Source organism: Miscanthus floridulus, chromosome 17 (genome assembly GCF_019320115.1).
Source record: "Miscanthus floridulus cultivar M001 chromosome 17, ASM1932011v1, whole genome shotgun sequence".
NCBI classification, from domain to species: Eukaryota; Viridiplantae; Streptophyta; class Magnoliopsida; order Poales; family Poaceae; genus Miscanthus; species Miscanthus floridulus.
In genome coordinates this window covers 34,108,646-34,125,015 of record NC_089596.1, presented here as the reverse complement: position 1 = coordinate 34,125,015, position 16,370 = coordinate 34,108,646, and positions in this window count along the sequence as shown.

Below are 16,370 nucleotides of genomic sequence, written 5' to 3'. Positions count from 1 at the left end.
ACGGGGAAATGCCTTGGCAGGCGTCTGGGACAGTGGGCGTTTCATCGGCTACTAAAATTTAGGAGGTGTGTCGGGAAGAAGTTATATGTGGTGTTCGGATACTAATAAAAAAATAAATTACTTAATCCGTCATTACTCCACGAGACGAATTTTCTAAGCCTAATTAATCCGTCATTAGCACATATTTGCTGTAGCAAAACATTGTCAAATCATGGACTAATTAGACTCAAAAGATTTATCTCGTAAATTAGTCACAAACTATATAATTAATTTCGTAATTAGTCTATCTTTAATATTTCATACATGTATTAAACATCTAATAGGACAACCACTAAAATTTAAAAAACCGGCACACGGCAGGGAGTGGGACACCAAGGACGGGACGGCCGGATCAAATTCAGATCAAAACCGAAAATATTCACTCGCGTCACGTGGGAGTGTGTGAGGCTATTGGGTTGGGTTCCATCCATCACACGGCCAACCCCCTCCCATAGATACTGTTCCAACAAACCAGTCAGTGATACTTTTCTCTCATATAAATAAACTAGCAACGATACGAACCAGCCAACCGAACAGGCTGCATACCCGCCACCCTGCTGTAGACCCGTAGGACATGTACAGTACTGATTCCCTTTGACCCTGCGGTAGACCCGTAGAAACAAATGTAATTTTAGATCTCATTTAATAATGGAAATTATGTTTTCAGATAGGTATATAAAAAATATATTTATATTTATAACAAATCTTATATGATATCATTTTTCTTTTGAGAAAACAGGAGGGACTGAAGGCAGGCCTCTACTGAAATGCATTAATCGAACCAAACAAAACCGGTACAAAGCCAACACTAAAAAGAATAAAACACTAACTACCTAATATCATAAATACTACTAGTAATATTTATATTACTTGGACAAACAGAGTGACGAAATCAATCAAAAGAATAAAACACTAAAAAAACAAAATACTGATTACCTGAATATATAATAACACATTAACACTGAGAATCTTTCAGTTAACATAAGCATGGAGTACAAAACCACAGCCCACGTGTTGGGCTTCCACTAGTTTGTCTTTCTCTTTTTTTAGAGCATATCCAATAATCCTTAGTTTTTAGCAAGATGAGAAAAAAACCCTCCCCAATAATTTCTAATCCATGCTCCTAAAATTTACGCACTTGGAAAGTCCTCCCCTGTCACGCGTAACTTTGCGCGTAGTCCCGATCGCGCGGATACTGCTTTCTCGTGCATATCGGTTGGTCAACCTAAAAGTGGAAGGGCGTGGAAAAGAATGAGGAGTAGGAAAGAGTTCCTGATGCAAATGGACGAGAGAGAAAGAATATATAAAAGTTGTTACAATAATTTAGAGATAGTATAGGATTTCTGATGTAAAATTGTCTTCTATGCCATATTCGTTTGAACTACTTCAACAGTACTTTTCAGCGGACGAATATTGTTTTTCTCTCACAACAAATCAGCATAAGCCAAATTTACATTTTTAGGAATTGCAAAACTACATTTTTTCAGGAGGAAAAAAATATGATACTCTTGGAGATGCCCTTACTCACTGTATCATCATTACATTAAAAGTGGCGTTTAATTTGGAAGGCACATGATGTATTTTTAGGCTCTGTTTGGATCCCATGAATTTTACAAATCTAGATAAAAAATTAGAATCCTGAAATCTCATCTAAACATGCTAGATTCTACTGAATTTTGGTATATATATACAAAATCCAATGAATGCACTAGATTTTTTATCCAAATTTTTAGAATCCACCGGGATTCAAACAACACCTTAGTGGTGTTTGCTATAGAGACCAGTAATCCACTAAGGAATACTCTGTTTATCTAAGACAACCTTCCCTCGAAACATAAAGGCAAACGAGTTCATCCTTGGTTTATGACTTACTCCTCATGTCGCATAATATATGACTTTTTAGCTTTAGGCACAGGAATTAAGGAGTGTTAAAATTATAGTGCATAGAAAACGAGAAGGAAAGAGATATAGATAGAGATATATTGGGAAAAGATAAATGTGCATTGTGAAGTGAGTATGACAACTAAGCTTGGGATAAATTTTGAATGCTCGAAGGTCAAATATTATGGGATAGAGGGAGTACACTTTTGTTTCCTGCTATTGTTGTGCCTGCTCCATGGGGCTTCTCCACATTGGTGGCCATGTAGGGCAGAGCTGCTAGGCAGGAGTGTGTCATGCAAACGTGGCCATTTGTGTGGAACAAAGCAGGGCAGCAACAACAATGGAGTGTCGAATTGAGCGAGAGTCGTGGAGGCACAAAGTATGAAAGGCTTGGATCCATGAGGAGATTGCTTGGATTAGCACAAGGAAGTTCGAATCGACCGTGAGGTAACTTAGGTTTGGGTCAGTGGTATAAGTCACCACTTGTTATTTAGGTTTGTTTAGCAGGGTTCTAACTCCTCCAGAAACAACTCTAGTTTTGGATCCTTGGAAGAAGCCACAAATCTTGGCTCATCCTCCTTAGTATAAAGCGGCTCCAGTGAAAGGTCCTTATTTGGTTTTGGTAATTGAGTGACAACCTAGGTCGACTAATGTATTTAAATGTGAGATACACAGGTGATTAATCCATAGGTACACTTGTGTGAGCAACTCATGCCATGACGGTGAAGATGGCTTGGATTTGTTGCAAGGTTCACACATGTGATGAAGGAGCTCTCATTGCATATGATACATGACATTGAGTCATGTAACTAAGGTGGAGAAGATCAAGACAAGACTTGGCTTGATGGACCGGTTGCAAGCGTGAAGGGCAAGTTGGAGGCTTTGGAGTGATGGACCATGTGGCGGTGAAGCTTGAGCAAGACTTGACGTCGATGGACGAAGGCAACAGTGAAAAACAAGTGAGCTCAAGATTGATGAAACAACAAGGTCACGTGATGATATGAAGTGGATCATATCATTTGTTGATCAAGTTTGGTGCATGTGTTGCATCAACATTGGAGGAGATGGAATAGAATGCGTAAGGCAAAGGTATAACCTATAGGGCATTTTATTTCATCGATCATTGGTGTGTAGAGAAGTTTATGACCAGGTTTAGGATAGGTAGCCGTACTATCAAGAGGGGCAAATTTGTTTGCATATCGGTCATCTAGTGCCACTCGAGTGATCTAACTTTGCATCATTGCTAGGATCGAGTGGCGTGGTAAATTGAGTGCTAATCCTTTGGAAAATGTTTGTAAAATGCTAACACACATTCACATAGTGGTTTACACTTGGTGGTGTTGGCACATTTGTAAAGGAGAAGTTGTTGGAGTTGAATCGGATCAACTTGGTGAAGAAACAGAGAAGAGATAGGGGTGTTGGACCCTGGCTCGGGAGGTGTCGGACTTTGCGTGGCCATGTAACATCCTAGATGTTAGAAAGCAATTAAAATTTTGATCATGAGCATCTTGAAGCATAAACATCAATCACTGTGTCATTTATGCATTACAAGTTTCAAATATAGCATGTGTCATGTTGCATTTGTGGTGTTTTATATGATACATGAAATGTTGACAACAATATCAATATATTTAAGATTCTTTGTGATTTTATATATGTGAATTTGCTTAAACAATTAAAATTTTGTTAATATAAACTTTGTAGTCTAAAGCGTGCTCTGTAAAATAGAAGCAAAATTAGGAAATGTTTCTAAGTCAAACATGTTGAAATTAAGCTTCAAAGATTGAATTCAATGTTGTTTCCACACTTAACAATTTTGGTTAAGTCCCTAAAATGCAGCTATTAATTTCAATTTTTGGTGGATTGTTGAATGAAATGTCATGAATAAAGTTTGTGCAACTTTGATTCTATGCATTAGTATAATGTTTGAACTTTGATAATGTGCCCTTGTTTGTGATGTTTGATAACTGTTTCACCTCTAATTAATTAACCAAAAATGCTTTGCCAAAACTATTTTTCTTGTAACCCTAACTGAATCCAAAGTTTTGAGTGTCAATCTTTTAAGAAAAGTTGGAGAGCTTGTGTTGGTGAACAACTTTCATTCTTGGAGTTGGCCAAGCTATCACTTGAAATCATGGGAACAAGGGAGATGAAGATGCACATTTCAGTCTGCTACAGTGATTTGGCAAGCAGGTGCCATGCAACTGCTTCACCGGCGAGCCGCCGCCCTCGCTCACCGCCTTTGCGTGCGCGTGACACGTAGATGCTTCCGTGGATAGTCCCCAAGTAGCTGCTGTCACATCCTGATGCCTCGCCACGCCATTTTAAAGCGTAGCACCACCGGCCGTTCGCTCTTTCCTCTTCCTGCTCGCCGCCGACCGCCTCCATGCACCATGGAATTAGCCGTCGCCACAGCACCTTCGCCAAATTCCTTTTGGACGTAGCTTCGCTCCACACTTTCGCATAGCTTGATCCCGCTCGCTTCGCCTCTTACCGCTAGAGTTGCCCATGCTCTGCTTTCTTCTCCACGGCGTTCCGCCATGGACAACGAGGGCTCGTCGTGGTGGCTAGACCTATCCAGAGCACCACACGCCCATTTGTTTGTTGTTCTCGCTTCTTTGTGGCTCAGTGATGCTTATCAACCTGTTGGTTTTGTCAAGCACCCGCCGGAGCCATCGGAACGCCATTTCGCCGCCTAGCCCGCACCGCCATGTCCACCATCATCGTCGGTAGCCACCTTTGTTCCACCTCCGCCTCAACCAAGTAGCGCTATGAGGTCAGGGTGAGCTCCTGACCGTGTATGGTGCCTCCATTTTTATCTCTACCGCCCCATAGCCACCAGAATGCCATCGCGCCGTCACGCTCTGCCCCGCCGTGCTGCCATGGCAGTAGGCAAGCTCATGCGGAGCCCTAATCTGATCGACCAGTAGCATAGGCATGTTCACACGCGTGTGGGGAGCGCGCTGGTAACCTTCTCGTGGCCAGAGAACTTGCCGTCGGCCTTTTCCACCGTGCTGGAGTGCCATCGGTCCGCCATGGCCAGTATCAAGCTCACTGTGGTGCCCTAGGGTTTCAACCATCACCATAGATAGATGTGCGTGGTGATGGGGATAGCGTAGGGGTCAACCTTGTCGTCGTCGACCTCACCGCCGGTGAGGAAACAACGGTCCAAGGCCATGTACCCATGGCTGCGTGCGGGTATACCGTGCTGTTGACCACAAGCCCCCATGTCAGTGTCTGTGGGTAGAGGTGGGAGTGAGAAAAGATTTATGGCGCAGAAAAGGATTTATTCTTTTTCAAAAAATGATTAAATGTGCAGTTTTTATTAATTCATAAGTAAATATAGAAGCATGATAAAATTATGAAACTTTTTGTGTATCCTTGTTATGATGTGCTCTACATAGGAAAATATGAAATAGCCATAATCAGTAGTTTTGTTATGCTTAAAAATTACCTCTTTTAATTATAAAATGGACCATCCATGATTTTTATAGAATAATTATCCTTTTATGATGAAACTTTTTGTGTGTGCTTATTATGTTAATACCTAGCTCCACAAAAAGTTTGGTACTATTTGGATAATTTTAATTTATCCACTTAATTACATGCTTTAATTATTAATTAATATTTACCAGAATAATTAGGATAAATCATAAAATGACTTTGGTGTATTTTGGAGTTGATTGTAGACCTTGGGACACAAACACTTCTGTTGTTCCTCGGCAACTTAATTATGTTCTTGGTATGCTCATAATCAACTTTTGGTTAAGTAACCAAAATGGCTTAATTAAATGTTTTATTAGTAGATGCATGGATGTAAGCCTTGTGATTGCTTCTTGTAGGCAATGACCTAAGATGGTGGCTAAGGTATAGTAATGCTAGTTTAATATTTTGGATAAAATAAATATGATCTCTTAGTAATGTAATGAGTAATTAAGTGTGTTGCTTATGCATGTCCTCTCTTTATAGTCTTAGTTGGTAAATGTTTACACTAAGTGAACCATAGTAGTCATAGCCCTCTTTTGTAATGTGAATTGTGTTGCTTTCTTGTTAACACATGATCGACTTGTTAATCAAATAATCAAAATGCTTTGTGAAGTATAACCCTAGTTGTACCACGAAGGAAAGTTATACTCAACTTTCTTAGATTAGTTTAAGTTCTATTATGCACTTGTGTATCTTTCATCATGCATCATGGCATGTAGTCCATCATGTTAAGCATGCATCATCTTATTACGTGTAGTTCACGAGAGTGAGAAGATTTGTGTTGATCAAGTTTCGGAGAAGGTCCCATCCACCGTGGTGTTGGTGCCAAGTTTAACTTCTGTGGTCCTTTTGTGGGAACTAACCTTCTCTGCAACACATGCAAGCCCTGGAGCATAAACCCTCTCTTAGTATTTATAAATCTTCATTAGACTTTAAGTCTTGTGTGATGTGCATTAAGTAATTCAGAGTTGGTCGAATAATGTTGTTGTATGAATACCTTAACATTCTGGTATCCTTAGTTGTACCCTACTAGTATGAATAGGTCGATACCTTTAATGCTTAGTAATGCTTAGACTTTGATAGAAGTCGAGCGATGGTTTCATCATTCATGAGAAATAGGTTTTACCTTTGCTCTTCTCAGTGTTGGCATTTCTTAGCGCAATCACCAAGTGTGGAGGTTTCAAGTCCATCCTTGGCAACGACGCAAGAAATGCATATTGGTATTTCTTAACACCATCACTAAGATTGAGTTAACCTTAGCGACGCCGCCAAGAAACACCAACTACGATAGTTCTTAATGATTACAAAAAATATTCGCAAGCGCACGGATCTATCGTTGTAGCATTTCACTCGGAAGTATTTAGGGTATTGTTATTTATATTTTCTCAAAGGAGGAAAAGGTATAAGAGTCTAGCATGAGCATGAACAAGATTACATACTTGCATAGTGGAACATAATTCATGATAGGGGTAAAAACAGTATTTCAAGGATAGTGGACACACATCTGGGTCAATCTCAAGGATAAAAGGAAAACAAAGAATAAAAGAATGTCCCTACGTAGAGTCGGCATGTTCTAATATAGCCATGCAAAGAACAAGTGATGATCATACAAATTACATGGTTAGAGCTAGAACTAAGTGCAATATAGGTCGGGAGGCCACCGAGTACTGGTCTGCCAGCAACCTCAGGTGACAATTTAGACTCCTACACTCTACCCGAATGTGGGGGATTACAAGAGACGGACAGGGCTATCACCACTTGCCGCCTACCCCTCAACATGAGAGTAGGAAATGTATTCACCTATTTCTCCATACCCAAGCACCATGCTCGCGTGCATAGAAACTACCCAAATTCCCCTAGGTCCCTGACCCTACAGATTGATAGGTAAAGAACTTGGGCACACCCGAAGACACGATGAACCACCACCTCAACTTAGCTCTAATTCTACTCATATAAGTTATATGAATGATTAACCATAAAGTTCTATATGTCAAGATCATAACATATAAACTATACGCTAGTTCATATGTCATGATTATAACATGAGAACTATAGTCTAGTTCATACGCTTTGCTATATTGTAAGTAAGAAAGCATGACTATGGAAGAACTCTTTATAGTATTCATACCAAGATGTCACTCTTCTTCCAAGGAGCCAAGCCCTCCTTGATAGCTTTGCTAGCTCACAAAACTACTACTAAAAGCTAAAAGATTGCAAGAGTAGGGTAGTGAGGTAGAGGCTCCAAATGATATGTGTTTGAGAATGAGCTCTACTCCTTTTTATATAGTGACATGGAGGTCGGTTTGGCACTAAAGAATAAGGAAACCGGCCAAAACCGCCTATGCATGGAGGCATGCAACCACCAGAGGAGCATGGGTCCGAGAGGCAGCAGCGGGGTTGTGGCCACACCCATGGTGCGCCCGCACCCTGGTGGGCCTGCCTTTTGACCGCCTTTGCATGGTCGGTTCCTGGGTGGGCCTGGACCCTTCCCCCGGTGGTGCTTGGCCTAGGTTGTTGCGTGAAGGTGGCCTTCTCCATTACTTTCGTTGCACATTTCTACTTTACACTTTTTGAATTATGCCTTTTGCTTGGTTTTCCACTTGTACTCAAATATTTGTCCTGTAAAACATGTTTCTCCAATACAAGTGGAACTAGGTCAATAGTAAAGGCATGTGTCAAAAGATTATTTATTTCTCCTGTTTTGGACTTTATTTGACCGTCGGATTTGATCGATAATGGCCGCCAACACTCGGCTCGGCTTATGGGTCATGAGAATACCATAATGATAATGTCAAATTGAGATTGGGCGGGACTCGAGGTTATGGTAAATGTTCATGGGCAGACAGGATCGCCTGCTCGTGCTCGTCCCGCCTATGTTGGTTATGGACCGATCGTTGTAGGGCCACGTGTGATCGTGACTTGTAGTATTGGCCACATACTCTGGTAAGCTTGATATCTCGGCTATTTCATTATGTGAAAAGACAACTATGCACTAGGCATGGGAGATGTTGAGAGTAGCGTGTACACATCCTATGAATCCGTAATGAGCGGCGCAAGGAGGTGGAGTACTGTGCTCTTGGGTAGCGCAAACCAATTCATGTTTTGGAGGATTCGAGTGAGGGTTGATATATGTTGGTCTAGGACCTGCATATGTCATGTGGTAAGGAAACCCCAGCTGGGCCAAATTGATTCGAATCGCCGTTTGCTCTACGGTAATAGGAGACACGATCAACTGAACTGCATCATAGTTATTCAATGAAACATGATTACCTATGGATATGAGGTGAGATGATTAATGAAGCGATTGAGCTAGAATAGGTGCAAACTAGATACTAATAATAACATAATGTTAGCTAAAAATATTGAAATTAAGGATCCACTTGTAGTAAGCTTTTTCCGCAAAAGTTATTCTTGCTTCAGACTTTCCCTTAAGCCTACATACCCTTGGAGTCTTTTCTTTTAGTTAGGTAAGACTTATTGAGTACCCTCAAGTACTCAGGGTTTGTTAAACCCCTGTTGCAGGTGCTGACTAGTGCTGCTAATCAAGGTTGTGTTGGTGGGCTCAACATGATCTGGCTGTCTTTTCTACCTTAGATGTTTTACCTAAGTCGCTTCCACAATTCTACTCACCATTTGAACTTAAGTTTTGACTTGAACATGTTTTGTAATCTAAATCTATAAGTCTTCTGCACTCTGATGTAAGTTATTTTGTACCAAGTGTTGTAATGTTGTGGTAACTCCATGTTGATCCTATATGAGTTATAAAAATGTGATGCCGACCAAATCTTGCAACCTTGCTCAAATAGCTCTAATTAAACTCATGAACAAAAGTTATGAAAGGTTCATGTTAAGCAAATGTTAAGAAAATGCTTCAATGGACCAAAAAGCATAATTTAAAGCTTTATTGTGATACTGCTTTGACCAAAGTAAAGTAATAGTTTCTGTTCAAGATACAAGGTTTGACCTTTAATAAAAAGTGGTAACTTAGTTTATGTGCTACAAACTTTGTTTTTGGATCAAGAGCCAAATCAGCTTGGAAATAAGCCAAACAGAGGCTCAAAGATTGAATCAACTATTGTTATCAGCCCACAAAATAATTCTCTCAGAATTTTAGTGGCAACGATGATTGGCATCTTGTGTTCTCGGATTTTTGGTAAGCAACATGATTTGATCCAAAAATGAAAGTTGGAGATAATTCATTGGAGAAGAGCTTAGGAAAATTTGGACTCAGTTTGACCAAGTTTGACCAGTTAAATTGGGATCCAACCAGGCAAAGTTTAACCCCATTTAAATTGTTGACAGTGTCAACTTTGGACATAATTATCTCCTAAGACGTTGCCCTAATGACCTGAGTGCCTTAATAAAAGTTGGAGAACATTTAGAGTACAACAAACTTTGTTTAAGGTCCAAGGTCCAAATTGGCCCGTAGCTAGCCCAAAATCGGCGCCCACTACACCTACACCGTCGCCCGCCACGTGCTCCATGAATTGCCGATGTGTCCTCCATGCAGGAGAGCACGCCCCACCATTGCTGACATGCGCCCCTACCTCTCTGTGCTGATGGGGAGTTGCCGAGGATGCCCAGGCTCACTCTTTGCCTCTCCCTCACTCGCTCTCGCTCTCCCTGGCTCTCCCTCTCGCTCTATGGCGCGTGCGTGCGGGCACACCGAGCTCCGCCATGGCTGCCATAGAGTAGGGCTCGCTACCACTACTACGAGCCTCCTCCATCCCAACTAGCCTTGCCTTGGTGTTCCTCGAGCCACCCCATGCGTGTCGCACCTCTCCTCCGAACGCCTCCACCACCATGCACTGCTGCTATCGGCTCCCAACCGGCCATCGCTGCCGGCATGCGCGGCCAGGCCATGTTGGGCCACCGCGGTGCGAACTGCAGCTACCAGTAGATGTGTGTGGGCCCCTAGGTGCTCCACCACCTCTTCCCCACCACCAAAGCTCTGCTAGCACCCCTATCCACCGGAGCCATCGCCAGGCTGCCACTTGCACACATGGCCAGGGAGCCATGGTTGGCCCCAGGCCAGGACGAGGCCACCCATGGGCATGGCCCACCATCACGCGACCGTGGCCCTTCCCCACCACTGCCGGCCACTGCTCACCAAGACCGGCCAGCCTGCTAAAAGCTCTAGTTTGGTTTTGGTGAATTGATAAATCCCTAAGTGCTAACCTAGTTTATCAAAGTGATCATGAGATAGGTAGCACATTACAAGTGGTGAAGCAAATGAAGATCATGACATGATGATGGTGATGCCATGGTGATGATCAAGTGCTTGGACTTGAAAAGAAGAAAGAGAAAAACAAAAGGATCAAGGCAAAGGTATAAGTGGTAGGAGTCATTTCATTTCGGTGATCAAGACACTTAGCGAGTGTGATTATATTTAGGTTTGATAGCCATACTATTAAGAGGGGTGAAACTCGTATCAAAATACAGTTATCAAAGTGCCACTAGATGCTCTAACTCATTGCATATGTATTTAGGATCTAGTGGAGTGCTAACACCCTTGATTTTTTGTGAAAATATGCTAACACACATACACAAAGGTGATACACATTGTGTTTAGCACTTGGGATCAAGAGTTCATAACTTCACCAGCGGAGTGTCCGATGGTGCCACCGGCACCCTATATAGAAAAAAAAATAGGGTTTCACAGAGTACACCGGACGCTGGTCATGTGGTGACCGGACGCTGGGGAGCAGCGTTTGGTCAATTATAAAAGAAGATTATACTCTTGGCCTATGACCAGATGTAGGCGATCGGACTCTAGCTGAACACTGTTTAGCGTCCAGTCATGCTGATGTGGCGGTACGCAGAGAAGAGGTGAAGGACCAGACGCTGATGCTATGTCTGATCGTGACCAACTAGACACGTCCAATCGTGGTTGAGTAGCTCTAGGAGGTCTCTAGAAGTGATCGAATGTTGGGATCCTACGTCCGGTTATGATCAAACTAACGCGTCCGGTCATGAATGGAGCCTCTTTGGAAACGACCAGACTAGGCATAGGTGTGTCCGATCGTGGCACTATGCTATGTCCGATCATCACTTGACCATTGAGATCGGGCACTCAACATTTGAAGCGAGGGATGATGTGGCAGCCAGTCATTGACCGAACGCTGGCAAGGTGCGTCCGGTCGATCTAACCGGCGCGTCCGGTTGCCCCGTTTTTTTAGTGAATAGAGAGCCAACGACTCTATTCGTGGGAGCTCTTTATTTAAGCCCCATGGCCAGCTCAAGCTCACTCTCTTGGCCATTTGCATTGACATAGCAACCTTGTGAGCTTAGCCAAAGCCCTCTCACTCATCTCTATCATTGATTCATCATCTTTGTGAAATTGGGAGAGAATCCAAGTGCATTGCTTGAGTGTTTGCATCTAGAGGCACTTGGTATTCGTGTTTTGCTGTGAGATTTGGTTGTTACTCTTGGTGGTTGCTGCCACCTAGATGGCTTGGAGCAGCGAGGATGATTAAGTGGAGGTTGGTGATTGTCTCCGGCTCCGATCGTGGTGATTGTGAGTGGTTCTTGACCTTTCTTCGGTGGAGAGCCAAAAGGTACTCTAGTAAACTGATCATGGCTTGTGTGATTCTCATCTTGTGTTGGTTGTGCGGCACCCTATTGAGGGTTTGGCATGTGATACCAATTAGCATGTGAACCTCCAACTGAGTGTATCGCCACAACGAGGACTAGCTTGTCGATAAGCAAGTGAACCTCGGTAAAAAATCATTGTTTCAACATTTGATTCTAAGGTGATTGGTATTCATTCTTGTGATTGATTGGTTCATTCCTCAACTCGGTGGTATAACCATCTTGCTCTCTCTCTTTATATTACCGAAAACTAGTTGTCAAGCTCTTTAGTGTAGCTAGTCGTGAGAGCTTGTTAGTTTGGTTAGTATGGCTCTTTTGTTAGCCTTTGAGAGCACACTAACTTAGTGTAGCGACATAGCCATTGTGTGAATAGAGACTATATAAACTAGAATTATGATAGGTGGCTTATATTTTTAGTAGGCTAGCGCAACACTCACTTCGCCTCATATTTGTCTAACGGTTTTGCTAAGTGTTGTTGTAGAAATTTTTATAGGCTATTCACCCCCCTCTAGTCATTAGGACCTTTTACCCATTGACCTCCCCTGCCTGCTCTGTTCGATAGAAGAAGGACCTCGTGCAAGAATTCAAAGAAAGGGAAGGGCCTATTTGCAAAGTCTATGACTCATGTGAATTGTGACTAGAAGGACCGTTTCGCTGGAATTTGTTTTCGTGAAAGTTTAGGGTCCTCGGTGCAAATTTGTTTTTCTTTTATGGCTAAAACTTTAGAAAATCATAATAAATCATAGAAAAATCGTAAAATAGAAGATGAAGACTTTTTGGAATCCTTGGTAGTAGATTTATGCAGTAGAGTTATAATATCATATGTTTTAGTAGAAATTTTTACTGCACATATTTATCTATGTTAATTAGGGTTTTCTAGGAATAAATTCATATCTAAAGTTGTGGTGCTCCAATTGTTATGAAATTTTTATGGTAGGCTACTGATGCTATATGTGTGCTGTGGTAAAAAGTTCACACTCATTGGATGCAATATGGTTGAGTTATTGCTTTAACTTGTTTAGTGCTTGATAAATAGTTTTAAGTAAGTTATAATTTTTATGAAGGTGTAAAAATGGAAAATGTTGTTTCTTTACCTTTGTATGATGTTGTGCTACCATAATAACATATAATATGGCCATGTGTTTGTATAAAATAGTGTGTTTTAGATTTATCTTGCTCTCACATGTTTTCTTGCATTAGCAATTTGTCTTCTTTGTAATAATTAATCTATAAAAGCTGAGCATGTAAGATTTGTACAGTAATCATGTTTTTGTCATCATCTATCTCTCATAAAAAATTGAGATCCAAATGAGATGTTTGCAACATCACCTATACTTAATATATAGGTTTTTATATATAGAAAAGCTAATAAAAGTTTGTTAGTAGATGCTTGTGTTTATGCCATGTAATACTTCTAATAATTGGTGCTAGGTAATGTGATTGCTTGGTTATAGTTAGGAGTTGTATGGAGCTACATATATAGCCACAAAATATTAGTTGTTAACAACATAAATGGTAAATGCATATAGTTGTATCTCTGTTGTTATGGCTGCATATACAGTTTTTGTGGTGGTGATATTTTTGTGATGAAAATGATGTTTTCTGTAGATATGTTGAATACAAAAGTTGTAGATAATTTCCTTATCTTGCTTGTCCTAAAATTGCATGATTTTAGGACTAATGGTTTAGGAGCTATAGATTTTACAATTTTCCTGTCAGGTTTTGCATGCTCTCTGTGCAGATCTGAAGGATTGTGTTGTTTGGCATAGCTAAGTTTTGAATAACCTTCTGGTGATCTTAGAAGAGTTGTAGTGATTCTCATAAGAATTCTAAAATGTCTAAGATCATTGCTTTTGGTGGTCTAGAACTCTAGTTATTGCTGTTCAAAGTAGAATGTCAGATTATGTCCAAATCTGGACAGAGATGCCTTCTTTGTGTTGTTTAACCATTTTTGTTGTGAAATCACCCTTAGATGATAATAAAAAAGTTGTATCTAACTTAATAAGCTTTCTAAAAAGTTAAGAACCACATTTGTTGGATTGATAGAACTCTGGATATGCATCTCTGAAGTTCGTATCAGTTTTTCTATCCACTGTTTGTGCAGACCTGCTCCTTAGTGTATTTTGACTTGGTTAGCTTTAGAATCAGCTCTGAGTATAAATAAAATAGTTGTATATAATCTCATTAGCTTTCCATAAAGTCTAAGATCACCTTTATTGAATGTTTGTAACTCCAGTTATGGTTGAAACAAGTGACTACTGTGCTGCTGCCCATAATCTGAGCATGTACCTAAAGTTGTTTGCTTCACTTTGCATTGCTTTGTATGCTTGTTAGTGTTAGCTCATGACACTACTAGATTTAATTGATATACCCGAGTTATCTTATAAATGTGTTATATAATGTTGGTCAAGCACGTAACTAATAAATGGTCATGTATGCATGTTGCCACAAAATGATCTTGATGCATGTTTTGCTAGAGCTTTAATTATGTTGGTGTCGTTCACCGCAGCCCTAGTTCTTATGTGATGCTAGGCTTAATTAGTTCTTGATTGTTAAATGCTTTTAATAGTTTGACTTGAGTTAACTGGTGTGCCATGCTTGTTATGCTTGCTACCCCTATGCTAGACTTGAGTGATAGTTAGTTAAATGACTTGCTCTCTAAGTGCAATGTCTTGAGGTGTAACATTATACTTATCTTGAATGCTTTTATATGATGCATCTCATGTTACCATTCTTCGCATTCATGCACTGGCATTGTTGCATCTTATCTAGGTACGCTAGATGCACAACGCGTGGACGTGAAGCACGTGATAATGGAGTCAAACTAGAAGACGGTGTTGGTGGACCTATCCCGAAGATGGAAGGACCCCTGGAGTGCATGCCTAGAGTGGAAGATGTTCCCCAAGACGGTGCAAGCTAACTGAAATGACTTTGTGTTGGATCCTAGGCAAGTCCCGGGGCATTCTAAGCCTCCTATGTTTTTATAAATATCACTTGCGTCTTTATGTTTGATGCATTAGATTATAGGAGTTGATTGGAAACACTTGATGCATATAACTTTCTTGTCCAAAAATATACCTTAAACCCTATGTAGGTCCAGGATCGCTTAGACCGGTAGAAGTCGGGTGATTTCTAGTCACTTGCAAGATATAGGTGGATACCAGAGTACGGTTGGTTATATTTGCTATCGTGGAACAGAACCATGGGGTGATGAATAAATGGAGACCGGGCGGAGTCTATGTTTAGGTTGACTCATGTAATTCCATCTGTGCCAATTAAGGACCGCATCGTTGGAGGCTCTCTTGTCATTTTGAACGCATGCCTCTCAGTTAGCTAGCCGGATAACTCGTTCTAACCACGAAGCCAAGTAGCTCAACTCAGGCCATGCCTCGTTCTTTCAAAGTGTGCACTCTAGATGATAGTAAGGATGTGCGGGGAGCCAGACGTGAGCCCAAGGTCAAGGTAGTCCTGATTGTCCTGGCAGCTGGTTGTCCCTGGTTGTGCGGTGCTGATCGAACCCGTGAAATATGTACCTGAGTTGTACCAAAGGTGACCTAAGACTACCTTGGCGCAGGTATGTCTAGGTTTGTGTTAGGAATAAATTCTCAGCTGGTTGAAATTGATTCGAACCGCCATCTCTCCCGGATAGTGAGAAACTTGACGGAGCCCCTTCATCATAGTAATTAGATTATGGAATATGATGGTTCTGATGAATATAAAAATCTTACACCGGCTATGGTTACTATTGTTATGCTACTAAATAATATACCACATGTTTGGCACAGGTTAGTTGCTAATCTAGAGATGAATAGATATAATTAACTTGATGACCGAATTATAAAATGTATAGCTAAATTAGTGGCTTTTTATGCAAAATGTTGTCAAGCTAGCTCCACTTATATAGCCTTGCATGATCCTTGGTGTCACGTTATTTTTGGTTTATGATGGGTAAGTCTAGCTGAGTACCTTCTTGTACTCAGGGTTTATCCCACCATGTTGCAGGTGAAGTTCTAGGCCTGCTAAAGATGGTGGCTAACCGTAGGTAGGCTCAGTGACTCTATATAGTGTTCTTATCTATATGCTTTTGTCAGAGGATGTCACATATGCTAGCAATGTATTTGGAACTTATATTATTATAATCAGTTGAAAGCTATGTTGTTTTCACTAATCGGTTTTGAAACCCAAACTTGTATTATTATTTGTGAACTCATTGTAAACAATTTTTTCGCTACAACTCTGTGTATATGATGTGTATTTACTTAATCATGCAATCTTGGTTGTGATGTGGATTTACCAAGGTCCTTCGTGACACTCGGTGGACTACCAGGTTTATATAAGTGAAAGTATGTGCGTGTCAACGTATTAAACGGGGA